Genomic DNA, 7,914 nt, shown 5'->3' with positions numbered 1-7,914 from the left:
AACTGGAAAGTAAAACTCATCTACCTTGACCAAGACATCCTCAAGCATTCCACGTGGTTCCTTAATTGATCTGTCGGCTAACTGCAGTGTGACTGATGTGGGTTTCAGTTCTCCAAATCCAAAAAGTTCATACACCGAACTAGGTAAAAGATTCACACTTGCCCCTAAATCCAGAAAAGCTTTTTCAATATGATAATCTTCTATAACACAGGAAATGATGGGGGCTCCTGGGTCCTTAAGCTTTGGAGGAGTGGCAGGCTGGAAGACAGAACTAGCCTGTTCAGTGAGATGTACTTTTTTTGGGATTTGTGATCTAGATTTACGTTTTTGGGTGCACAAATCCTTCAAAAATTTGGCATAAGCAGGGACCTGTTTGATTGCGTCTAGAAGGGAAAGATTAATTTGGACTTACTTAAACAATTCCAACATCTCATCGAGTTTTCCTCCCTTCTTATCTGCAGGAATAGGGGCTTTCAGGGCATCCGGAAATGGGGCTTTAGGCAAGTAAGATGATTCCGGTGTAGTTGGTTCCTTCTCTATTTTCAGGTCCTCCTTGTTCTTAGGTGATGTGGATTCGGTTAGAGGTTTAGGGTCGGTCTCATTGGTTTTACTAGTGTGTTCAATGACCTTCCCACTTCTCAGAGTCATGATTGATTTGGCATATTCAGAAAAAGCTTCTGGGGTATTAGAACTCTCAATCACAAATTGCCCTCTTGGGTTGCTCTCGGGTTGGCTAGGTAATTTTTCTCCTTCCCTCCTACTGAATGCAGTCACTAATTGACCTATTTGGGTCTCTAGCTTAGCAATAGATTGTGTGTGGGAGTTAAGGGTCTGAGTGTTGACTTCTAATCTTTCTAGTGCTTTCAGGACTTTTTCCTCAAAAGCTGAGCTGTGACCAGTAGTAGACGGTTGAGGAACATTTTGAAATTGATGGTATGGTCCATGCCTATATGTTGGGTCTTGATATTGAGTTCGAGGTGTGGCAGGACCAACCACTGGTTGTGGTCTCCAGGAAAAATTTGGATGGTTTCTCCAGCCAGGGTTATAAGTGTTCGAATATGGATCATTTTCTGGTCTGCGAGCTTGTTGGACTTGCTGAACCTGCTCGTGCACAAACTCAGGAAATTGAGGTGCGGCTGGGCATTCACTAATAAAATGGTTCGGACTTGCACACAATGCACAAACTTCTTAGATTGGATTAGGTGGAATCGGGGATTGTCCAGTGTTTAGAAGACGATCTAATTTTTGGGACAGTTCATCTACCTTTTGATGGATATCTATGGCATTTCCTACTTCATATATTCCACCTCTTTTTGGGTTTAACATGGGTTTATCTCTAATAGAGGCAGACATATGATGTAATAAATTTTTACTTAAAATTTCAAACAGTTGCCATGCCTCATCCTCACTTTTCAGCATGAATGTCCCACCGCATGATGCATCGACCATTTGTCGATGTCTTTCAGAGAGCCCATCATAAAAACATTAGATTAACTGCCACTTGGGTATAGCATGGTGGGGATATTTTCTAATAAGGTCCTTTAATCTTTCCCATGTTTCATGAAATATTTCTCCATCTAATTGGGAAAAACTAGTTATGGCTTTCCTTATTTGATTAGTTTTTCCTATGGGAAAATATTTCTTGAGAAACTCTCCTTGCAGCTGGTCCCAGGTTGATATAGTCATGGAATCCAAAGTATGTAGCCAGTATTTGGCTTTGTCCTTAAGTGAAAAAGGGAATAATTTTAACCTAAGAGCATCATCGGAGAAGTTGTGAATTTTGACAGTTGAGCATATCTCAAGAAATTCTTCAAGATGTTTATAAGGGTCCTAATTACTAAGTCCATAAAATGAAGGTAACATTTGGATTATACTGGACTTAATTTCATATTGAGTGGCCTCCACAGGGGGTACTTGAATACAAGGAGAGTAGGTATATGTGGAAGGAGTAAAGTACTCCTTCAATTGCTTGGGTAGATCATTCTCCTGATTTCGGTCCATCTTTTTATGTCTGTTGGCTCTAAGGGTTCTTTCTATTTCTGGATCAAAAGGTTGGATTTCTGGTCGTAACGATCTACGGCCAAGCATACACCTTACAATTATACTGTAGAGCACACACAAATTTTTTTTTTTTTTTTATAATATATATTTTTATAATAAAGTGAGAAAAGAATGAAGAAAATCTAAAGAGAAGAACCTAAGAATCTTAAATCTATGAAAAGGAAGAAATTAATTAATGTTTAGATGTTAATTGCAATCAACTTAGACAATCATAGACTCTCTATCCTAAGGTTAACTTAGATCTAGACAGCTCCTAACTTTTAAGACCGCTTTTGAGCACTCCAAGCTCAAGACTGACTAACTGACTCGGCCAGGTAAGCGTAAGATGTGGGAGGTTTCCTGCTCGTTGCTTTCCTTAGACACCAACTAAGTTGGCCAGGTCAGTCAACGGAACCAATTGAAAACCACTTTCTTTAACCACTTGCCTTAGACACCGAGCAATTAACCAATCCGCACTCGGTTCAACTCTAGAGCTTTCTTATCCTATTGAGCTCGAAATTCCTAGGGCTGACGTCTAGTTGATTTTAAATTAAGGTCTAGGTTATGCAAATGCAAGGGAGTGATTTGTGGGCCAAGGAAGGGTGACCAAATCCCCACCTTATCTGGTTAATGGGTTATTGCCCTTAAGATTAATTATGAAGATGCAATGCAAGGAAACAAGGTGTCCAATCAGGTTAGAATTTTTTATATTTGAGGTTACGCTATTTTAGTTAAGTATTATGAAATGTCAGTGGCTTCTTTTTTTTTTTTTTTTTTTAATTCAACCATACCAAGATCTCCGGCAACGATGCCAAAATTTGATGCGTAGTCATTGATAGCACCAAAAAAAATAACTCTACTCACTACATAGGTAGGATGAGTCGAGATCGTATCCTCAGGGACCTCGGGCTAAGTTGAGATTGCAAGGTAAAAGAAAGAAGCGTTGTTTTTGATTTAAAAAATAAATTATCTTAAAATTGAGATAATTAAAAAATAAAGAGCTCGAGAGTTTTGAATTAATTTGCACTAACAGAGTTGTATCTCTTTTTTAACTAAATAGATGTGATTAATCTTAGGAAAAATACCTGTCTTTCCTCGGCACGCTCCGTACCCGTAGATCACGGCGCGTCTCCAGAAAGTACTAGGTAAACAACTCTTCTTTCCTCGGCACGCCCCGTATCCGTAGATCACGGTGCGTCTCCAGAAAGTAAAAGTTGTTCCTAATATTAATCTAACAAGAAAGCATAAATAAAAGCATATGAAAGGGAGCAAATAAAGAACTCATGACAATTTAAATAAAAAGCATAATCTTTATTGCATATAAAGAAATACAGAAAAGTTTAGAACAATAAACCATCTCTGTGTCGTTACAAAATTTCTTCTCCACTCTCAAGACTGCTAGCCAAGCTGCTCATGAAGTAGTCCATTTCTATTCCTCTATGCAAGGCTCTAGAAGAATTTCTGGGCTCCCCCTCTAATGGGAGTACAAAAGCCTTTTTATAGATATTAGGGAGGAGGAGTTTTACATTGTTTTCTGATGTGGGACTAAAAAAAAAAAATACAAATTTTTCCACTTGAGATATTTCCAAATAAATTTTTTTTCCTTTAATTTGCTTGCCACTGTGTCTGCGGTGCGCGTCTGCCTGCGTCCTGCCCACGTCCGCGCGTTCACGTGCGCCCACGAGCTCATGCTGCCCACATTCACGCGCGCCCAGGGAAATTTAACATGAACCAATCTTTTCACATACCAAAAAGAAACTTTTGTTTCTTTACAATGACATTTATATCCTTTTGGATTCCTTGCATAGTATCTTCATTTTCTATAATACCGGATGCGTCTTTCTTTTATTTTAATTTTATTTTAAATCTAAATTTCTTCAAACTTGAGTCTTTTTGATCTATGACTTGACTTCTTTGTATCGACGATCATCTTTCCTGTAAAACACAAAAAGAAACATCAAATTCTTAATAAATAAAATAAATTAAATATAATTTTTTGCTTTAAATGACTTAAATTATGTGTTTATCATTGACCTAGCCTACAGTGCCATAAGTAGATATCTGACACACTATCTAATCTAGGGTGCTTGCCAGTAGAATAGACTCTTATCAGGCTTGATCTTTTTGGTCTGGCTCTGCACAAATGTCCCAGCCTGAACTTGCACCTTCTTGACTTTCTTCTTCTTATTCTTCTTCCCTTTCTCAAAAGGTCGAGAACCAGAAGACGAACCTCCCACTAAGTTCACCGACTCCTTGTGAAGTTGGTGATCCTTCTCAAAGTTCTGAAGCAACCCCAGTAACCCGTGGTAGTTCTCTTCAGGCTTTGTCATTCTATAATGAGTGAAGAATGGGAGATAAGACTTGGGCAACGAGTTCAGTATTGCATCTTTCCCAAGCTGCTCATGCAAGGGAAAGCCGAGCTTGCTCAATCGTTCCATCAGCTCGATCATGTACAATACATGATCAGTGACAGAGGCACCATCCCATATTTTGGCGTTGAAGATGACACAACTAGTCTTGTGCCTCTCCACGTCATCGGGTGTACCAAAGGCATCCTCCAACACTTGAAGCATGTCCTTTGGCTGAGCCATCTCGAATCTGCGACTGAACTCGTCGCTCATGACAGCCAGCATGATACAGCGCACCATGGTCTAGTCACTTAGTCACTTTTGGTAAGTGTCTCTGACTATTCCACGTGCATTGGCAGCTGGCTCCTCAGGTGCAGGATCCATTATCACATATAGGATCCATTCATGCTCCAGGACTATCTTCAACTTTCGATATCAGCTACCGAAGTTGGATCCCACCAACTTATCATTGTCCAACAATGATCGGAGCGATAGGGAAGTGGCCATATTTGCACAAAGGATAACCATAACCTAATTAGTAATTGATTCATTAAACCTAAAGATTTGGACTTTAATAAAAAAGTTTCTCCCACTATTTTATTCGAATTGATAGCCTCTACCTCCAATTCGAAGAATTACCCTAATTCCTTAGCGGGTACTAGAATCCACTTAGACTGCACACAAGCCCAACTTTGGTTGGCCAACCCATGTACATCTAGGGGTAGGTTCATAACCAATTGTTTCTCTAAACAATTTCTAGTAATTTTAATTTTGCCCCAGAAACCTAATCAGTAGGCTTTGGCCTCCACTGTAAGGATCCAGTTAGGTCCAACCATTAACATGATCATACATGGTGTATCTAACCAATGAATGATTAAGCCCAACTTTGGTTGGCTCACCTAACCACCATTAGAGAGACACTTCCAAGTCATCATATGATGAGTGATAATTCCATTAGTCAACAAGCACCAGGCCTTTGGGTCTGCAATGATTATTGAGTTAATGGACTCATTATCAAACACCTTAATGGGAGGCTATGATTCAGTTATCTCCATAACTTTATCATTTTAAGGACCTAATAATTTTAGAGGATTTAAATAATATAGAGGATGAAGTCAGATGAACCAGCTTATCATGATCTTCCCACTGGCTTCACCAAGTTAGCTTAAGGGAGACCAGGGCTGGTCTAGGAGCACCTAAATCAGTCACACTAATTTACCTAGCTGACATGGGTCAGCTCGAATAGTCAAGTGATCCGATCAAAACATAATTTCACCAAGAGGCCAGGTAAGTTCGATCAGTGGGAGGGTCTGCCAAATCTTGCCTTAGACACCATCAGAAATGGCCAGGTAAGCGGGCTCCCAATTAAAAACCACGGTCTGGTTTACCTTAGACACCAATTGGTTTAATTAGTTTCGATTAGATCAACCTAACAGTTCATGCTAGACCGCTTAGCCAAGAATCAAGTCCATTTGGTTCTCGTTAAAGACATGGACTTGACCAACTACAACTATTGTAATTGATCTAGAGAATCCTTGACCTAATCTAAGACAACAATTGATTAGATTTAGTCAATTCTCTAATTAAGTCCATCTTCAATCTAACCATAGGTCTAACCCAATTAATGGACCTAATTCCTGCTAACCCATTAACCCAATGTGTTATGGTTTGTGTCTTAGGTTCTTCAATTCACAATCCTAGAACCTATTCAAACAACTTCTTAATTCTTAATTAAGTTTTGGGCTGAGGGTTGGGTTTGGCTTTTTAAAAAATAATTTTTATATTTGTAAAATAATTTTACAATATGATTCTACCAACCATATTGCATGTTTGATTCATAATCAAGATGCAAGTGAAATAAACATGAAACTACTTTAGATCTAATCTAAACAGGTTCATGTAATTGAAATAATTTCAACTTTAAACAATTTCTTTGCACAAAAATTATTAACAAAGAGATTTTATTTTAGATTTAAATATCTTTTAAATCTAATAAATCATCAATTTAATCTAGATCATATCTAACAAATTTATGATTAAAGATAGATCTACACAAACTAGGACAACCTTTGCACTGTAAGGGGTAAACCTTACAGCAAGACAACCTTGCAGTTTGTGATTGATCTAAAATTTTAATTTCAGATTTAATAATCAGATTATAAATTAGATCTAATCTAAAAAATAATCTAAGCATGTATAAATAATCATGTAATAAAGAACCTAGGCTCTGATACCAATTGTAGGAACCTTATCTAGGGTTTCAGGGTTAGATCTTGAAACTTTTTCAAGATCATACAGCGGAAGACTAAAATAAATCAAAATTTATTTTTTAAAATTAGAAAATCCTTAGATCTAAGATCCTATTATATAATTATTATATAGTATTAAATAAAAAATTAAAATATATAAATATAGCATGAACTACATGTTGATCATATCAACATGTTTCTATACTACATCTAATGTATGTATTAAACAATAGATCAGATCTATTACCTTGCAAGTTAGACGTTCTAACCTTGTTGATCTGGGCTTGAGGATGATGTTGCAAGCCGCACGTGCATCCGGCCTCTAGGAGTCGTCCACACAAGCCCACGAATCTCGATCAGAAGTCCTGCTTCAGAAAATCAGCACAGTATGCTAGTACTGCGCTGATCCTTCTTTGATGGTTGATCAGGTGCCTCCTTCTTCTTGATTTGGACTCTTTCAAATATGGAAAGTAGAAGGAGGAGTTTCAGATTTGAGACACTCTCAGAAAACTCAAGATGGAGGGAGGAAAGATATGAAAACAAAAACCCTAGAAGAAGACCCTCTTCTTCTTCACGTTTTTCTCTCTAGACACCCAAACTTGCATCTTTTATATCTCCACGACCCAAAGGTATTTCTCTTTGATTTTTGGTTGGAACAAAGGCCTCTCAAATCTATAACTTCTTCTAAAATTTCATAAAGAAACTCATCTTATATAGAGAGATATGATAGAGTCTTTATCTAGGTCAAACACCTAGTCAAGGCTTATCCAAACATGGCAAGTTAAGGGATGCCCAACTCTTGAGCATCTCCTTCATATTTTTATGCATGGATCACCAAAAAAGGGTGTACAATGTATACCCTAAAAGCCATAAAAATTCCAAAAAAAGTTTGGATAAATTTGGTGCAAAATTGAAAGAGTTTTGGATTTCTAAAACTCTATCTCATAGAATTCGAAATCCAAACTTATTCCTTTTAGATTTGATCCAAACCACCTTCCATGTAAGAAAGAAGAGAGGAGACCTTTTGTGAATGTGGGAGAGATCTGGGAGAGGGCTTTTGTCGCACAAAATAAGTGGAGATTGGCGTTGAATAAGAGAGAGGGCGTGGAGAAGGATTATGTGGTGCAAGGTGGAATCCTAGTCTTACTTGGATTCTGTCTTATGACTTGTTTTAATTTGGTTTTCCAAACCAAATCAAATCAAAATTAGATCAACCCAATTAAAATAGGTCTTAACCCAATTAAAAATCTAATTTAATCAGATTAAATTTGATTTAA

At 37.7% G+C, this 7,914-nt stretch overlaps 1 non-coding gene across 1 annotated transcript; it reads left to right on the top strand.

Annotated features, from left to right (window-relative positions):
- The first annotated feature begins 1,507 nt into the window (after positions 1 to 1,507).
- On the top strand, positions 1,508 to 1,613 carry LOC140853920 (small nucleolar RNA R71). The gene has a single exon (XR_012137061.1). It is a non-coding gene; the product is annotated as a small nucleolar RNA R71 (small nucleolar RNA).
- The last annotated feature ends 6,301 nt before the right edge of the window (positions 1,614 to 7,914 follow it).

The sequence above is a fragment of the Elaeis guineensis genome, chromosome 14 (genome assembly GCF_000442705.2).
Source record: "Elaeis guineensis isolate ETL-2024a chromosome 14, EG11, whole genome shotgun sequence".
NCBI classification, from domain to species: domain Eukaryota; kingdom Viridiplantae; phylum Streptophyta; class Magnoliopsida; order Arecales; family Arecaceae; genus Elaeis; species Elaeis guineensis.
The sequence above is the reverse complement of the archived record's forward strand: the minus strand, read 5'-3'. Positions and strand labels throughout refer to the sequence as shown.